Here is a 19,835-nt window from a genome sequence, read left to right as displayed (position 1 = left end):
TAATAGCATTTCTCAAACTAGTACAGCCACTATGGAGACCAGTGTGGAGATTCCTTAAAAAAACTGGAAATAGAACTGCCTTATGACCCAGCAATCCCACTGCTGGGCATACACACTGAGGAAACCAGAATTGAAAGAGACACGTGTACCCCAATGTTCATCACAGCACTCTTTATAATAGCCAGGACATGGAAGAAACCTGGATGTCCATCAGCAGATGACTGCATAAGAAAGCTGTGGTATACATACACAATGGAGTATTACTCAGCCATTAAAAAGAATACTTTTGAATCAGTTCTAATGAGGTGGATGAAACTGGAGCCTATTATACAGAGTGAAGTAAGCCAGAAAGAAAAACACCAATACAGTATACTAACTCATATATATGGAATTTAGAAAGATGGTAACGATAACCCTGTATGCGAGACAGCAAAAGAGACACAGATGTATAGAACAGTCTTTTGGACTCTGTGGGAGAGGGCGAGGGCGGGATGAATTTGGGAGAATGGCATTGAAACATGTAAATTATCATATGTGAAATGAATCACCAGTCCAGGTTCGATGCATCATACAGGATGCTCGGGGCTGGTGCAGTGGGATGACCCAGAGGGATGGGATGGGGAGGAAGGTGGGAGGGGGGTTCAGAATGGGGAACACATGTACACCCGTGGCAGATTCATGTCAATGTATGGCAAAAACCAATACAATATTGTAAAGTAAAAAAATTAATTAATTTAAAAAAAATAAATAACAGCATTTCTTATATGTTCCTCATATCAATGAGTAATTTAGAGAGCAAGAAAAATGAGCATTTTTTCTTCTAATCTAAGTAGCTTAAATATCACTCTTCCAATATCATTTTCTTTAAAGACTGTTCAAGAGTATTATCTCAGTCTAGGTGACGGTATGTGTGTGTGCTAAGTCGCTTAGCCGTGTCCTACTCTTTGTGACTCTGTGGACTGTAGCCCGCCAGGCTCCTCTGTCCATGGGATTTTCCAGGCAAGAATCCTGGAGTGGGTTGACACGCCCTCCTCCAGGGCATCTTCCTGACCCAGGATCAAACTCACATCTCTAATGTCATCTGCATTGGAAGGCAGGTTCTTTACCACTAATGACAACTTGGGAAGTCCCTAGATGATGGTGACGAGATCACAAATTATGAAGAGGGGGAGTTTAATTGTCAAGATTGTTACCTGTGTCGGGAGATGACAACCCATTTTCATCTAGAAGGTCAGCCCCAGTGTGTCATCTGTAGTGACCAGGAGTGCATTGAACAGCATTTTAAATCCCCACTCAGGGTCAATAGGAAGGAGAGCCATGATCAAGTAGTGATTTTTCCCAAACTGGGCAGAAAGAGGTGGTCCCGCTTCTGCCAGAAGCTACTACTCACTGGCTAGCCTGCAGGCCCTACTGTAGAACTCACAGAGGGAAGAATGGTATAAAAGTGAATATATATGTATAAGCTAAGAAAAGAACTCTTAGAGAGTAAAAAGTGAAAAAGAGGAGCAATGAAGGAGTAGAAAAACCAACAAAAAGCAGAGGGAAGAGGAGGGGGGGACGAATCGGAAGATTAGGATTGATGTATGCTAGCTTTGCAGGGAAAGAATCCACCTGCAATGCAGGAGAACCTGGTTTGATTCCTGGGTTGGTTTGATTCCTGGGTCAGGAAGATCCTCTGGAGAAGGGATAGGCTACCCACTTGAGTATTCTTGGGCTTCCCTTGTGGCTCAGAAATGGTAAAGAATCTGCCTGCAATGCAGGAGACCTGGGTTCGAACCCTGGGTTGGGAATCGAATGGGTTTCCCACTCCAGTATTCTGGCCTGGAGAATTCCATGGACTGAACAGTCCACAGGGTCACAAAGAGTCAGACACGACTGAGTGACTTTCACTTTCATGTACACTACAGAGCTTCCCAAGTGGCGCTAGTGGTAAAGAATCCGCCTGCCATTGCAGGAGACATAAGAGACAGCAGATTAGATCCCCTGGGTCAGGAAGATCCCCTGGAAGAGCAACCCACTCCAGTATTCCTGCCTGGAGAATCTCATGGACAGAGGAGCCTGGCGGGCTACAGTCCACAGAGTTGGACACGACTGAAGTGACTTGGCACGCACACACACACACTATCTATTTTACACACAGATAGTTAGTGGAAGCCTGCTCTAAAGCACAGGAAGCTCAACTCTTTGCTTTGTCATGACCTAGAGGGGTGGGATGGGAGGGAGGTCCCAGAGGAAGGGGCCATATGTATGCATACAGCAGCTTCACTTCATTGTACAGCAAAGACTAATACAACATTGTAAAGCAATTATACTCCAATTAAAAAAAGAGAGAGAAAGGGTATAGTCATGATTTTGACGTGTAAAGCAAGGAGAAAATCATAGGGATGTTCAAAGCTTTTTTATCAGTGGTATAGTGGGCAGAAGAGTATATACACTCTTCAGTTCAGTTCAGTTCAGTCGCTCGTCCGACTCTTTGCGACCCCATGAACCACAGCACGCCAGGCCTCCCTGTCCATCACCAACAACCGGAGTTCACTCAAACTCACGTCCATCGAGTCAGTGATGCCATCCAGCCATGTCATCCTCTGTCGTCCCCTTCTCCTCCTGCCCCCAATCCCTCCCAGCATCAGAGTCTTTTCCAGTGAGTCAACTCTTCACATGAGATGGCCAAAGTACTGGAGTTTCAGCTTTAGCATCATTCCTTCCAAAGAACCCCCAGGACTGATCTCCTTTAGAATGGATTGGTTGGATCTCCTTGCAGTCCAAGGGACTCTCAAGAGTCTTCTCCAACACCACAGTTCAAAAGCATTGGCGCTCAGCTTTCTTCACAGTCCAACTCTCACATCCATACATGACTACTGGAAAAACCATAGCCTTGACTAGATGGACCTTTGTTGGCAAAGTAATGTCTCTCCTTTTGAATATGCTGTCTAGGTTGGTCAGAACTTTCCTTTCAAGGAGTAAGCATCTTTTAATTTCATGGCTGTAATCACCATCTGCAGTGATTTTGGAGCCCAGAAAAATAAAGTCTGACACTGTTTCCACTGTTTCCCCATCTATTTGCCATGAAGTGATGGGACCAGATGCCATGATCTTAGTTTTCTGAATGTTGAGCTTTAAGCCAACTTTCTCACTCTCCTCTTTCACTTTCATCAAGAGGCTTTTTAGCTCCTCTTCACTTTCTGCCATAAGGGTGGTGTCATTTGCATATCTGAGGTTATTGATATTTCTCCCGGCAATCTTGATTCCAGCTTGTGTTTCTTCCAGTCCAGTGTTTCTCATGATGTACTCTGCATAGAAGTTAAATAAGCAGGGTGACAATATAAAGCCTTGAAGTACTCCTTTTCCTATTTGGAACCAGTCTGTTGTTCCATGTCCAGTTCTAACTGTTGCTTCCTGACCTGCATATAGGTTTCTCAAGAGGAAGGTCAGGTGGTCTAGTAGGCCCATCTCTTTCAGAATTTTCCACAGTTTCTTGTGATCCACACAGTCAAAAACTTTGTCATTGTCAATAAAGCAGAAATACATGTTTTTCTGGAACTCTCTTGCTTTTCCCATGATCCAGCCGATGTTGGCAATTTGATCTCTGGTTCCTCTGCCTTTTCTAAAACCAGCTTGAACATCAGGAAGTTCACGATTCACGTATTGCTGAAGCCCGGCTTGGAGAATTTTGAGCATTACTTTGCTAGCATGTGAGATGAGTGCAATTGTGCAGTAGTTTGAGCATTCTTTGGCATTGCCTTTCTTTGGGATTGGAATGAAAACTGACCTTTTCCAGTCCTGTGTCCACTGCTGAGTTTTCCAAATTTGCTGGCATATTGAGTGCAGCACTTTCACAGCATCATCTTTCAGGATTTGAAATAGCTCAACTGGAATTCCATCACCTCCACTAGCTTTGTTCGTAGTGATGCTTTCTAAGGCCCACTTGACTTCACATTCCAGGATGTCTGGCTCCAGGTAAGCGATCCCACCATCATGATTGTCCTTTTGTACACTCTTAGGTACTATTATTTTAGAGGTATAATATTATTTTAAATTATAAATGTATTCCATGTGAACTGTAAGTTTTCAGAAAATACACAAAACTTTTTTCAGCTAAAACTCCAGTCATTCTGCAGGCATCAATTTGGAAGAGGGGTGAGGCAGTGAGGGAGCAGAGTGGTGACGACAGCCTAAATCTCTTAAACATCTCCAGGTAAGGCTTGTCAGTCAAAGGCCACTGGACGGACTCCCTCGGTAGCTCAGTGGTTGAGAATCTGCCTGCCTATTCAAGGTACACAGGTTCAATCTCGGGTCCTGGAAAATCCCTCATGCCACATTGCAACCAAGCCCGTTTCACAACTATTAATTGCGCCCTCTAGAGCCCACCAGCTGCAACTACTGAACCCCGTGTGTCTGCAGCAAGAGAAGCCACCGCAACGAGAAGCCTCCGAGGTGCAACTAAAGAGCCTGCAAGCAGCAACTAAGACCCAATGCAAAGAAAAGAAAAAAAAAAAAGCCACTAGAAATACTGAAGAAGGAATTCATAGGGCCTGGACTCCATCTTAGGCCTGTTCATGCTGATCATGCTCGGCCACCTTTCCAATGGACTCTGAACTCTGTGTTTAGCGCCTATGAAAACAACAACAGAAGAATAAGACCCTCTCAAGACAGGGGAAGCTTGAAAATTGTATCTAGGTTACTCATCGCCTAAGAGAAAACATACACTAATCACCCTTTCCTCCAGACAGGCCATAAATTTTTCTGTATCTATCGGAGCGTAACCTCGGGTTTACTGATTATTGGCTAATTGTTTGACTGTCTGAGCACATAGCACGTGAATGATGGGGTTACTGGGACTGTATTTTCCTTGGTTTATGTAAGTCTCAAGGAATTTGGAGTGGTAGGCTCAGACACATGCACATGGGGTATAAAAGATTTTCACAAATGCTAGTCGGGGTCGTTGGCTAAGAGGAGACTCTGCCTTGGGCCCGGCGGTGTCATAAACTGCACTCCACTTCTGCATTGTCCTTCTGAGTGAGTTTGTTTCCCGGAATGCGTGGCTACGACAATACAACTGTTGTCAGATAACAGGTTTATAATCCTGCAGAGAGGAGGGATGCACACTCCAGGACCTGGGAGGGTCAAGGCTAAGAATGAGTCAGGAGGGTCTCGTTAGCATCTGGACTTGGGCTGGTTGACTGACGGGGAGGCAAAGGCTTGTTCTAGATTGAGGTCTGTCCTGAGGAAGGGGTAATTCAATGACTGGGGATTTAATTTTTATGTAGGAAGGTACAGTCACTCATGCAACTAGAAAAGGGAGGTGTTTGGACATTTCTGTGGTGCTTGGATGCCTTGATTTCTAGCTGTGTTTCGATACAATTATGGCATGGTCTAGTTAATGCCTTGTTCCACCACCAGAATGACTGTCTGATAACTGTAAACTCTTGTAAAATTGTTCATTTTCAATGCGGGGACACTACGGCCAGCTATCAGTGTCCAGCTATCAGTTGTTAGAGCTTTTTTTTTTTTTTTTTCACTTTCTCCATCAATTGTTAATTTTGGATTCAGACTTGTGCTTGAGTTTCCTCACAGGGCTCTAGAAACCAAAGGGACAAAGTGTGATCAGAAACTATATGGCAGACACACCCCTGTTTCTGTGCAGTAATTGCCATGCAGCACTTTGAGAGTTCAGTTCAGCTCAGTTCAGTCGCTCAGTGCGTCCGACTCTTTGCAACCCCATGGACTGCAGCACGCCAGGCCTCCCTGTCCATCACCACCTCCCGAAGTTTACTCAAACTCATGTCCATTGAGCCATTGATGCCATCCAACTATGTCATCCTCTATCGTCCCCTCCCTTTCTCCTCCCACCTTCAATCTTTCCCAGCATCAGGGTCTTTTCCAATGAGTCAGCTCTTCGCATCAGGTGACCAAAGTAATGGAGTTTCAGCTTCAGCATCAGTCCTTCCAATGAACACCCAGGACTGATCTCCTTTAGGATGGACTGATTGAATCCCCTTGCAGTCCAAGGGACTCTGAAGAGTCTTCTCCAACACCACAGTTCAAAAGCTTCAATTCTTTGGTGCTCAGCTTTCTTTAGGGTCCAACTCTCACATCCATACATGACTAGTGGAAAAACCATAGCTTTGACTAGATGGGTCTTTGTTTGGCAAAGTGATGTCTCTGCTTTTTAATATGCTGTCTAGGTTGGTCATAGCTTTTCTGCCAAGGAGCAAACGTCTTTTAATTTCATGGCTGCAGTCACCATCTGCAGTGATTTTGGAGCCCCCCAAAATAAGGTCAGCCACTGTTTCTACTGTTTCCCCATCTATTTGCCATGAAGTGATGGGACCGGATGCCGTGGTCTTAGAGCTGAGGCTTCAAAAAAAGGAATTGGCCTCGAGGCAGTGTCATCACCAGAGCCAGGGTAAAGAGTGGGAGGGAGCTGCTGCCCTCCAGTGGCTTCCCCAGGAATTACATCAGTGACTATAACGCTTCCACCACCGACCCCCACCCCACGCCGAGACCCCCGTAGTTCATCCAGGGGTTTCCTGAGGACTTTCAGGACCGACCGCAGGCAGGGCAGAACAGGAGGAAGGAAGATCCGCCTGGGAGCAAGAGGCAGTAAAATTTCAGGTACTATTGTTAATGTGACCACATCAGTACTCTAAGCTTGGTGAAACCTGGGGAAACATGGATTATATGAACTGTAGGTTTTCAATGAGTAAATATTGCTTTTATAATCAAAGAAGGTAGATGCGTCGAATAGAATAATAAGAATTTGAACATTAATATCAGACTGAAAATCAACCATGCCACCTAGAAATGCAGAATAATTACTTAAAGACGAGGGGATTCGAAAACTTTTTAATATCGAGGGTTATGTAAATAAAGATTAAAATTTTACTTAAGTTGGAGAGGATTTGAGAAACTTTAACCCTGGTGCATTGCTGGTGGGAATGTAAAATGTTGCAGTTACTGTGGAAAATAGTAAGGCAGTGCCTCAAAAACTTAAACATAGAATTGCCATATGATCACTTGTAGGTACAAACCCAAAAGAATTGAAAGCAGAGACTCGAACAGATACTTGTATACCCACATTCACAGCAGCGTTATTCACAATAGCCAAAAAGTAGAAACAAGCCAAATGTCTATTGACAAGTAAATGGATAAACAAAATGTATATACAAGCAACGGAATATTATTTGACCTTAAAAAGGAATGAAATTCTGAGACAAGCTACAAGATGGGTGGATTTTGAGGGCATTATGTTAAGTGGAAAACAGACACAAAGAAAAAATATTATATGGTTCCATGTATAAGAGATACCTAGAATAGACAAATTCATAGAGACAGAAAATATAAACGATGTTACAAGCAACTGGAGGAGAGGAGAATGGGGAGTTATTGTATAATGGGTATAGAGTTTCTATTTAGGGTGATGAAAAGTTCTGAAAATAGATACTGGTGATGGTTATACAACACTGTGAATGTACTTTTTGCGAATGAATTTTTTTTTTAGGCCACAGTGTGCAGCATGTGGGATCTTAGTTCCCCAGCCAAGGATTACACCCATGCCCCCTGCACTAAGTACAGAGGCTTAACCACTGGACCATCAGGGAAGTCCCTTATTGCCGCTGAATTGAACACTTAAAAACAGATAAAATGGTAACCTTTATGTCAAGCATATTTTACCACAATAAAAAACTTACATAAGTAAAATGAACTCATCATTTTATCTTTAAAGAAATATGAAACGTTCCTTTTGTCTGCATTTTAAGTCATCTTTTTTGGACTTTCATGAATTATTTTCATTACACAAAAATACATTTTAAGGGCATTGCTATTATATACTTTAAAGTAAGGTTATAATTTCATGGCCTTAGGCATAAATTCTTTGGATTTTTCCTATGGCCAGATGAAATCAAATTGAAGGCTGGAGTTTTCCCACCCATCTTTTAGAGAAATAGCATCTTAAGGCTTTCCTTTTATTTCTTTATTTACCAGGTAGCTCTTGGTTTAGAGGATAAACTTAAAGTTACTGTAAATCAGCTATTCTCAACTAAATTAATAGTTTGGCTTGATTCGTGATTACTATATTCAACTTTGATTATAATTAGAGAAAGTAAAATGATTCTAAATAGAACTCTAAATAAAAACATATTAAAAATTGGTTCCCAAAATAGCCCCAGAGTCTAAAGTACTATTTTACTGCTATTGAAGTTTGAAGTTTTTCAAACACAAGGAAAGCGGCGTATAGGGCAACCTGTGAAGCTTCAGAGTTCAGATCGGAAGATCTGAGTCCCAACTTACTCGGAACATGGTAAATGAGCGGTAAGTAGGTGCTGGATGAGAGGATGATAAGTGAAGCTCACTTCCTCTCTCTGAACCTCAGTTTTCTCATCTGCATAAGAAAGGATGTGTGTGCTCAGTTGTGTCTGACTCTTTGCAACCCCATGGACTGCAGCCCACAGGCTCCTCTGTCCATGGAATTTTCCAGGCAAAAATACTGGAGTGGGTTGCCATGTCCAATTCCAGGGGATCTTCCTGACCCAGGCATTGAACCCTCATCTCTTGAGTTTCTTGAGTCTCTGGCATTGGCAGGTGGATTCTTTACCACTGCACCACCCGGGGAAGCCTCAAAGAAGAAAAGAGTTGGATGAAATTGAGTGGGTCTCAGCCCTGGTGGCACGTCATTAGAATCACCTGGGGAGTTTTTAAAACTACTGATGGTACCAGCTTGCAAAGGAATGCCTTCTGGTACCTGCTACTATGGGGATGAACCTTGAAGACATGATGCTAAGTGAACTAAGCCAGATACAAAAGGACAAATCTTGCATGATTCCACCTGTGTGAGATACCTATCATAGTCAAATTCATAAAGACTGCAAGTAGGATGGTGATTACCAGGAACTGGGAGGAAGAGGGAACCGGGAGTTATTTATTAATGGGTACAGAATTTCTGTCTGCAAAGATGAAAAAGTTCTGGTGGTGGATGGTGGTGTTAGTTGCATAACAATGTGAATATCCTAATGACGCTGAACTGTACTCTTAAAAATTGTTAAAATGGTGAATTTCATATTTTGTACAATTTAACACACACAGAGACACACACAGAGGCACTCATATTGATGCTGTGCCCCACGTCAGACCGGTTGAGTTAGATGGGTGGGACTATGGGTATTTTTTTAAACTCCTTAGGCAGTTTTTTCCTCTTTTGGCTGCCCTGTGGCTTGTGAGATCTTAGTTGCCAGATCAGGGACTGAATCAGGGTCTCAGGCGATGGAAACACACTGCCCTAACCACTGGACCACCAGGGAATTCCTTCTCAGCTAATTCCGATGCACAGTGAGAGTTGAGAACTCTGGACCCAGATAATGTCTAAGATTCTGTTTTACTTTAGTCATCCATGATTCTAAATAAGATTGTCTAACAAGAGAAAATGAAAACTCAATATTTTGGCCCAATTTCATAAGTGCAAATAACAACTTCCTTGGATGAATTCAGTTAGTTGGGTTCAGTTCAGACTCTTTGCAACCCCATGAACCACAGCACACCAGGCCTCCCTGTCCATCACCAACTCCCCACAGCACACCAGGCCTCCCGGTCCATCACCAACTCCAGGAGTTTACCCAAACCCATGTCTATTGAGCTGGTGATGCCATCCAACCATCTCATCCTCTGTCATCCCCTTCTCCTCCTGCCTTTAATCTTTCCCAACATGGGGGCCTTTTCAAATGAGTCAGCTCTTCACATCAAGTGGCCAAAATATTGGAGTTTCAGCTTCAACATCAGTCCTTCCAATGAACACCCAGGACTGGTTGGATCTCCTTGCAGTCCAAGGGACTCTCAAGAGTCTTCTCCAACACCACAGTTCAAAAGCATCAGTTCTTCGGTGCTCAGCTTTCTTCACAGTCCAACTCTCACATCCATACATGACCACTGGAAAAACCATAGCCTTGACTAGATGGACCTTTTTTGGCAAAGTAATGTCTCTGCTTTTGAATATGCTGTCTAGGTTGGTCATAACTTTCCTTCCAAGGAGTAAGCGTCTCTTAATTTCATGGCTGCAATCACTATCTGCAGTGATTTTGCAGATTTTCCAGAAAAATAAAGTCAGCCACTGTGTCCAGTTTCCCCATCTATTTCCCATGAAGTGATGGGACCAGATGCCATGATCTTAGTTTTCTGAATGTTGAGCTTTAAGCCAGCTTTTTCACTCTCCTCTTTCACTTTCATCAAGAGGCTTTTTAGTTCTTCTCACTTTCTGCCATAAGGGTGGTGTCATCTGCATATCTGAGGTTATTGATATTTCTCCCAGCAATCTTGATTCCAGCTTGTGCTTCTTCCAGCCCAGCATTTCACATGATATACTCTGCATACAAGTTAAATAAGCAAGGTGACAATATACAGCCTTGACGTACTCCTTTCCCAGTTTGGAACCAGTCTGTTGTTCTATGTCCAGTTCTAATTGTTGCTTCCTTAGCTGCATATAGGTTTTTCAAGAGGCAGGTCAGGTGGTCTGGTATTCCCATCTCTTTCAGAATTTTCCACAGTTTATTGTGATCCACACAGTCAAAGGCTTTGGCATAGTCAATAAAGCAGAAATACATGTTTTTCTGGAACTCTCTTGCTTTTTTGATGATCCAGCAGATGCTGGCAATTTGATCTCTGGTTCCTCTGCCTTTTCTAAAACCAGCTTGAACATCAGGAAGTTCACGGTTCACGTATTGCTGAAGCCTGGCTTGGAGAATTTTGAGCGTTACTTTACTAGCGTGTGAGATGAGTGCAACTGTGCAGTAGTTTGGGCATTCTTTGGCATTGCCTTTCTCTGGGATTGGAATGAAAACTGACCTTTTCCAGTCCTGTGTCCACTGCTGAGTTTTCCAAATTTGCCGGCATATTGAGTGCAACACTTTCACAGCATCTTTCAGGATTTGAAATAGCTCAACTGGAATGCCATCACCTCCACTAGCTTTGTTCGTAGTGATGCTTCCTAAGGCCCACTTGACTTCACATTCCAGGATGTCTGGCTCTAGGTGAGTGATCACACCATTGTGATTATCTGGGTCATGAAGATCTTTTTTGTACAGTTCTGTGTGCTTGCCACCTCTTCTTAATATCTTCTGCTTCTGTTAGGTCCATACCATTTCTGTCCTTTATCGAGCCCATCTTTGCATGAAATGTTCCCTTGGTATCTCTAATTTTCTTGAAGAGATCTCTAGTCTTTCCTATTCTATTGTTTTCCTCTATTTCTTTGCATTGATCGCTGAGGAAGCCTTTATCTCTCCTTGCTATTCTTTGGAACTCTGCATTCAAATGGGTATATCCTTCCTTTTCTCCTTTGCTTTTCACTTCTTTTGAATCCAAATCATTCATGGACTGAACAGTTTTTTTTCCCCTAAATATTTTTTTTCTGTTTAGTAATTTTACTTCTTTTCTTAAAATGAATTAACTGTTTCACAAAATTTCATTGGACGGCTGTGCAAGTCTCCACTCAGTTACGATCTGTACAGATAACAGTAGATTCTATTATAAATCATTCTTACAAAGAATGCATATGTCTGCATTCAGCACACTATCTCTTCGCCAAAGCCAGTCTTTTCTGAAGCCTGACATTTTCATGCCACATGTTTTTTTCAGTTCTCACAGATCTCCAAAGAAGTTTTCAACTCAAGGTCTTTTTAAAAATAGTATTTACAGAACAATTGTGGGTTTTTTTCCTAGAAAATTTTATTTTAAAGTAATAGATTTGTAACCATTAAAAGTAGTGGAAAATTTTCAATAATGAATATTTGAAGTGACCCAACAAAAGAAAATAGCATGAGTTCTTTTTCTAGGAATCTAACTGTTTTATAAAAGAAAGTTTGTTTTGAAGTATTTCATTGTCTTGATGCAGTAACCACAGGATGTTGAGCCAGCCTAAAGAACTAGACCTAAACAAAAATTGAAATGGAAACTATTTTTAAATGTTTCTCATCTAAAATGAGAGAACTGATGCATGTGAAATACAAAATAATACTTTTTTGTTCTGGAGTTTTTATATATGTTACATAAAAATCATCTAATGAATTGTGAATGAAAATTGTTCTCAGCAAAACAAGTGTGAGTTAAAATTCTTTTTGACAATCATTATTTTTTTTTTGCTTTTCTTTCATTTAGCACTTCTGACTTGAAATGTCCTCTTTAAAACATATGTGACGTTATAAGTGATCAATGAGCTATGTAACTTATATGTGCCATTGACCAACACTAGATCTGAAATTACTGCACTGATTTCACACTAACAGAGGAGTTGTTATCTGTTCTTTTAAACCACATCAGACACTGCCTTCTAAGTTGTTGAAACAAAGCATTTATTCTTCAGTTCAGTTCAGAGTAGTCAAAAGTCTTGATAACGATATGGTTTCAAGGATTAAACATAGCATTCTCTGGGACTTTCTTGGTGGTCCAGTGGTTTAAAAAAAAAAAATCCATCTTCCAATGCAGGGGAGGTGGGTTTGATGCCAGGTCAGGAAACCAAGAGCCCACATGCCATGGGGAAACTAAGCCCGAGCACTACACTAAAGACCTGGTGCAGCCAAATTTTTTTCAGTTATCAGCACCTTGTGAAGTCTAGTACCCCCCCATGAGCACTGATTTTCAAAGCACCAGAACTTCGGTCATCACCACCCCAAGATGTCAAATATCAATACATCAATACCAATACCATTCTGGGCATCTACTAAGGTGACGGCCAAATATTCTGGGCCCAAAGGTGCTTCAGGTTATCACCTGTTGACTTTATTTAACATGGAAAGAAGCGCAAAATGGCAGGAGTCTGTGCTGTTGCCCAATCCAGAACAACAAAGGAAAACAAATATTAACCCTCCATAGTTGGCTTCTAGCCCAGGTCGCTTGAGCAATAAGCCAGAATAATTCCACGGCGACTGGTTATCCCACCTCCTCACTCAGCACATTTTTTCCCCTGCTAAAGGCCAATCTTGTTTAAAATATAATCTGTACCTACTTTAAACCTACAAGATCCTTTAAGAGCTTCCTAGTTAACCTTTTAAGGTGAATGCTTGGATCACCATGAATTTGCAGTTTTTCCAAGCTTTGGCATCTGCTCTAGCCGATGCTGTGCCTTCTGTAAGATTCAGATCAGATCAATCTAGGGAAAAGTAGGTGAAGAGGGAGTAGCCTCACCAAAACCTACCCATCTTGGGTCTATAATGTAATGGTACTTAACTATAGAATCTACAGTAAGACCAAAAAAAAGGCCTCAAAGCTATTACATTTTAATGTTAACCATAATAATAAGACTCATCTCAGGGCTTCCCTAGCCATTCAGTGGTTAACAATCCACCTTGCAATGCAGATTGCAATGCAGGGGACACGGGTTCGCTCCCTGGCCCGGGAGGATTCCACATGCCGCAGGGCCACTAAGCCTGTGCCCCACAGCTGCTGAAACCTGTGCTCTAGAGCCCACGAGCTGCAACTACTGAGCCCACCAGTATGTCCGACTCTTTGCGATCCGATGGACTGTAGCCTGCCAGGCTCCTCTGTCCATGGGATTTCCCAGGCAAGATTATTAGAAGGGGTTGCCATGCCCTCCTCCAGGGGATCTTCCCAACCCAAGGATCGAACCCATGCCTCCTGAGTATCCCATATTGCAGGCAGATTCTTCACTCACTGAGCCACCTGGGAAGCCCTATTCCACCCTGAGACACATGCCAATGCTTTTTGTTGGAAATGCAACCTACCAGCAACATTTCCTGTTTTGGGGGTTCCTCAAATAAATGAAACTTCCCATGTCAAATGAGTTATATATCTAAAATAAATTTGCACGTCACTGTGTTCTGGTCCATGTGACCCCTTCAGATTTACAAAGCATTAACAGTCCTCACTACGTAGTGGACATGGTTTGGGGTACATTCTCAAACATATTATCATCTGCCTCCTTTTATGAATAAGCAAACAAAAGCTTAGTGAGGTCAAATTCTTTGCCAAATTTTCAACATAATTCAAAATCTAATGCTACACCGTTACTTCCTCTACTGAAATTTAAATGCAAGCTATTTTTGTACAAAGAGGAATAGAGAAATAAAATGCAAGTTTTCTTGTTTTTCACAAATTTCCATTCAGGAAATACTTATTGAGAAATATTTGTTGAGCACTTACCATATACTGGGCACTATTAGGCAACTAGGAATGTAGTCGTGAACAAAATGTTGCAGAGGTTACATCTGAATGGGAGGAGATGGAAAATAAACAAAGGTCAGTTGATAGTATGTAAGTAGCAGTTGAGTGCTAACAGCTCCACATTGCTCAATCCAGTCATAAATTTCCTGCCCTCATTTCCAAAACGTGCAAACAGCACATTTTGTACCTTTAACACAACTGGTCACTTTAACTGATCACAACCGATCCTTCTTAAAGCATTTTTTCCCTGTGCACAAAAGCAGCTGCCACAATAGCCATTCCTCCTCAGTTTTCATTACTGGTTCCTTCTCATGTCCCTGAGCTCTGAACACGGGAGTGTCCACGACTCAGCCCTCATAAATCTTCTCTGTTTATACTCAGGTTTCATTCAGTTTCACAGCTTTAATTACCATCCATGCACTGATGACTTGTTTCTCTCCTAGGTCTCTATCCCGAACACCTTTGGTGGCAAGCCTTAGATAACTCAAGCATCTCAGACTTAATAAAAATGAACTGCAATCTTATTCCAAACTTCCAGTTGCTCAGGTATAAACGTTAGAGTCATCCTCGACTTGTCTCTTTTCCCCTCCCCACATCTAATTCATGAGCAAATCCTGTCTGCTTTACGTTCAAATACACCCCATGTCTGTCCAAGTCTCCGTTTCCCCTGGACTATCTCTCCCTCAGTCACCTAATCTGGATTACTGCAGTCTCCTAAGAGGATTACCTCCTTCTTCCTTTGCCCTCTCCGTTCAACAACCAAATTAATTATTTTTTAATAACGATATATTAAACTATTTAGTTTTATTTATTTATTTGGCTGCACCAGGTCTTAGTTGCAGCCCAGCACATGGGATCTTCAATCTTTGCTGAGCATGGACATTGTTAGTTGTGCGGCACGTGGGATGTAGTTTGCCGACCAGGGATGGAACCCGGGCCCCTTGCCTTGGTAGTGCAGAGTTGTAGCCATTGGACCACCAGGGAAGTCTCCAAATTAATTCTGTGGACCTATGTCGGCCCACATCATTCCTTTTCTTAAAACCCTCCAACAGATTCCCATCGCACATGATGGAGAACCACAAAGCTGCTTTTCTGACGACCTCCTTGCTCACCACACTCCCAGCACTGGCCTCATTGCCTGCAAGCAAATGCCTCCTCAGGGCCTTTGAACGTGTTGTTTCCTCTTCCTGAGATGAAGAGGTTTTCTTTCTTTTTTTTCTGGCTGCACTATGCAACTTGCAGGATCTTAGTTCCCTGACCACGGACTGAACCTCAGTCCTAAACAATGAACTGTCAGGGAATTCCCTAGTTGAAGAGCCTCGAACATGACTGAATGCTCAGCTGACTCTGTTATGGCCCGGCCAGGACCCTGGGATATGACCCCTGGGACCCTGACTAGTGGGATGAGAGGATCTGGTGCACCCCCTGACTATTCTGACTGCCTCGACCTCTCTGAACACTCAGAGATGACAGAGGAGCTCCCCTCTCCACATAGAGCGAGCACTCCTGGGGGTAAAAAGATACCGTAGAAGCCTCAGCCTCACAAGAAAAGAAGGATCTTGTTCAGCATCTGCCTCACCTCCTCTCCTGGCTGCAAAGTCCACAACTGTGTTCAGTTCAGCATAATTCTGCTGGATCTGAGAAGAGGGAAAAGAAGCTCTCCTGCAATGGAGCTGCGAGAAAAAGTCAGCATGTTCCAGTAGGAGCCAGAGTATTCCTGGGACAGGATACACTAGAGAAAAAAATTTCTTGAAATCCTATATGCCTACTCTCCCAGCGTATGGGATTTACACCCCTGACAAGGGGGCTTTCCTGGTGGCTCAGACAGTAAAGAATGTGCTTGCAGTACGGGAGACCCAGGTTTGATCCCTGGGATGTGAAGACCCCCTGGAGAAGGGAATGAATGGCAACCCACTCCGATATTCTTGCCGGGAGAATTCCATGGACAGAGGAGCCTGGTGAACTTCAGTTCATGGGGCTGCAAAGAGTCGGACACGACTGAGCGACTAACACACACACAAGGGCCCTAGGGGAAGGGGAAAACTCTCTGCTGGGTGGCTCTTCAAGGCACGTGTACTCTCAGTGAAGTCAAAGCGTCTGCGTTGCCCTGCCAGATGGTAGAAGAAGGGATACAGAAGCTGAGGGAGGCGGGCACATTGGAATAGATATTTTAAGTGAGCCCGAAAGACCCACCAAGGGATTATGTTCTACACATAGGCCCAGAGTACACTGCATTTGCCAAAGCTCTCAGAATTATGCTAGAGAGAGGGACACCAGCATCAGTGAGATAGTCAGGGGCGGCAAAGGCTGCCAGGAGGCGAGACTGTCACACGCTTGGCTTACTGACAAGAAACGAGGTTGGGGCAGCACTTAACCACCAGGATTGAGGGGGTCAAAAATTACTATAATGACCAGCAAAGGGGAATGGCAGGCCAGGGGCCTTGACCCAAAGAGAGTTGTGGAGATCTTGGTGAATAGGATATGAAAATGCTCCTCCAGCCCACTCAGATACCCCTACCACCCCCTCAAAAAAATTATGACATCTCATGGGGCAAAATAGATGGATAGCTTAAGTGGATATTACTGTATATAATCAAAAGAAAGCAAGACTGGAGAAGCGGGAGACTGAGATCAGTCACCCTTACAAAAAGTCATGAATGGAGAACCAACAAGAGCTTCATCTGGGACTTTGCTGGTGGTCCAGTGGTTAAGAATCCACTTGCCAATGCAGAGGAAGGACATGGGTTTGACCCCTGGTCCAGGAAGGTTCCAGATGCCGTGGGGCAGCTAAGCCCATGCAGCACCCCAAGAGAAGCCAGCACAATGGGAAGCCCAAGCACCGCAACTAGAAACTAGCCTGCTTGCCCAAACTAGAGAAAGCCCACGAGCAGCAGTGAAGACCCAGTGCAGTCAAAATTTAAAAAAATCAAAAAATGGCTCTGATTAGTAGGAGGAAGAGAAGACCTGTTTGTTGCAACAAAATAGGGGCAAGGAAGAATATGCAGCTCAGGTGACCCACTGGGGTGCTTTATGGTACTCCTTTGCCCGACTAAGAATGTATATGCACAGTAGAGCACCCTCAGCCTGAGAAAGGGATGATTTACCAGCGGGTCAGACCCCTCAGAAATGAGGGTTATGTTCCACCACCAGAGAAGACACTGAGACAAATGGAGATGATGGCAGGTGGCAAGGAAAATTAGAATGGATGGTGAAGAGGGGAGAGCCTGAGAACCAGCTGTGGCCCCAAGACCAACTGCAGGGCTGAGGACTATAGTTTATCCCACTAACATCCCCTTCAAAGTTTCTCTACAAGAAGAAAGGTGTACCAGGACGCTGGAGGGGCCGTTGCCCAGATGTGAAAGAAGGGGGTCTGCATGGTCCACGGGGGTGGGCTCTGGCAGGCAGGAACATGAACCACTTGGATCGCTCATCAAGAAAGAACTTCCGTCCATCCAGCTGCTGGGAGAATGACTGACTTGACCGCTTCCAGCTGCAGCCTTGGTTTTCGAGCTGAGGCCGCACTCTTGCTGAACAGCCCCTTAGACAATAATTGAACACGGTTGTTTGACTAGGGCTTGAACTCTTGGTACCCAACCTGAATCCCCTCTAATTGGCAATCTTTGCTCCGGAGCCTCCCACTGAGTGGGTCAAAACTTTGTCAGACCTGCATTATGTTCTGAGTCACTCCTTGTTCCATCCTGTTTTCTCCCCACTTTTCTTTGACAAGCTCCAGGTTCAAATCATGGTCCAAAGGGCTTTGCTTATCTTATCCTGCTTCCTCCCCATTTTCTAATTCCACAGGCATTTTCCCCAAATCAACTCTTTGCACTGTTAGCTTCTTAGAAGACTGACACAGATGGTTGTGAGAGATGACTTCCTCCCTGTGTGATTTTGGGCAAATAACTTAAATTCTCTAAGCTTCAGTTTTCTCACAATGAAATGGGGCTCTTATTATCTCTCTCATTGGATTGTTGGGGGGGGCCTTAAATATATAAAATATTCAAGGGTTTTATGAGAATTAAATGAGAGAATGCATGTAAAATGTTTAGCAGGACAACCTTGCACATTTGGTAAATGTTAGCTCTTAGGCTAACAAAGAGCTAAGGAAGACTCTGAATGGGAACTCTTTCGTTTTCCTCCATCCTGGGGGAATATATTCATTTGCTTAGGAGTAGAGAGGACTGTTACTGTTATTTCCCATGCCATTAACACCTTCACCTATGCTAAGCCAAGCAGGTTTTTAAAAAAGCAGAGCCCAGGGTTTCCCTAGTGACCCAGTGGTTAGGAGTCCACCTGCCAATGCAGCGGACACGAGTTTGATCCCTAGTCTGGGAAGACCCCACAGGCCTCAAAGCAACGAAACCCGTGTGCCACAACTACTGAGCCTGTGCTCTAGACCATAAGCTCCAACTACTGAAGCCTGCACGCCCTGGAGCCACCTCGGCAACAATCGAAACCACCGCAATGAGAGACCTGCGCACCAACGAGAGAGTAGCCCGCTCGCAGCAGCTAGAAAGCTGCACCCAGCAATGAAGACCCAGTGCAGCTAAAAAGAAAGGAAGAAAACAAAAATAAAGCTCAGTTCAGTTCAGTCGCTCAGTCGTGTCCGACTCTTTGCGACCCCATGAATCGCAGCACGCCAGGCCTCCCTGTCCATCACCAGCTCCCAGAGTTCACTCAGACTCACGTCCATTGAGTCGGTGATGCCATCCAGCCATCTCATCCTGGGTCGTCCCCTTCTCCTCCTGCAATCCCCCAATCCCTCCCAGCATCAGAGTCTTTTCCAATGAGTCAACGCTTCACATGAGGTGGCCTAAAGTATTGGCGTTCAGCTTCAGCATCAGTCCTTCCAAGGAATACCCAGGACTGATCTCCTTTAAGATGGACTGGTTGGATCTCCTTGAAGTCCAAGAGGCTCTCAAGAGTCTTCTCCAACACCACAGTTCAAAAGCATCAATTCTTCAGTGCTCAGCTTTCTTCACGGTCCAACTCTCACATCCATACATGACCACTGGAAAAACCATAGCCTTGACTAGATGGACCTTTGTTGGCAAAGTAATGTCTCTGCTTTTTAATATGCTATCTAGGTTGGTCATAACTTTCCTTCCAAGGAGTAAGCATCTTTCAATTTCATGGCTGCAATCACCTTCTGCAGTGATTTTGGAGCCCAGAAAAATAAAGTCAGCCGCTGTTTCCACTTTCCCCATCTATTTGCTATGAAGTGATGGGACTGGATGCCATGTTCTTAGTTTTCTGAATGTTGGGCTTTAAGCCAACTTGTTCACTCTCTAATGGAGACAAAATATATATATATATACACATATATGTGTATATATATATATATATATATATAGGGCCCACATACAAATAATGGTAATGGTTTCTAGAAATGAGATTTTGTATTGATACGATCATGACCATCAAAAGTGAGATGGAAACTGAATTGTGATTATGTAACCAAATGTAACTACCTGTTAGAACACGAGGAACACGATACATTTTCCATATCTAAAAACTCTATTACAAGGGTGGGTAATTTATCCTCCTGCAATGAGTTTGGAAATAGCATTCACAGGTCCATTACTGTGATATATTTCAGTTTTCAGTAACGTGGTTTCTTTTTTAAATCAAAACTTTTCATTTGACCTCATTTTCATATATAAACATGTATA

Source organism: Capra hircus, chromosome 19, assembly GCF_001704415.2.
Source record: "Capra hircus breed San Clemente chromosome 19, ASM170441v1, whole genome shotgun sequence".
Taxonomy (NCBI): domain Eukaryota; kingdom Metazoa; phylum Chordata; class Mammalia; order Artiodactyla; family Bovidae; genus Capra; species Capra hircus.
Note: the sequence above shows the minus strand (reverse complement) of the source record.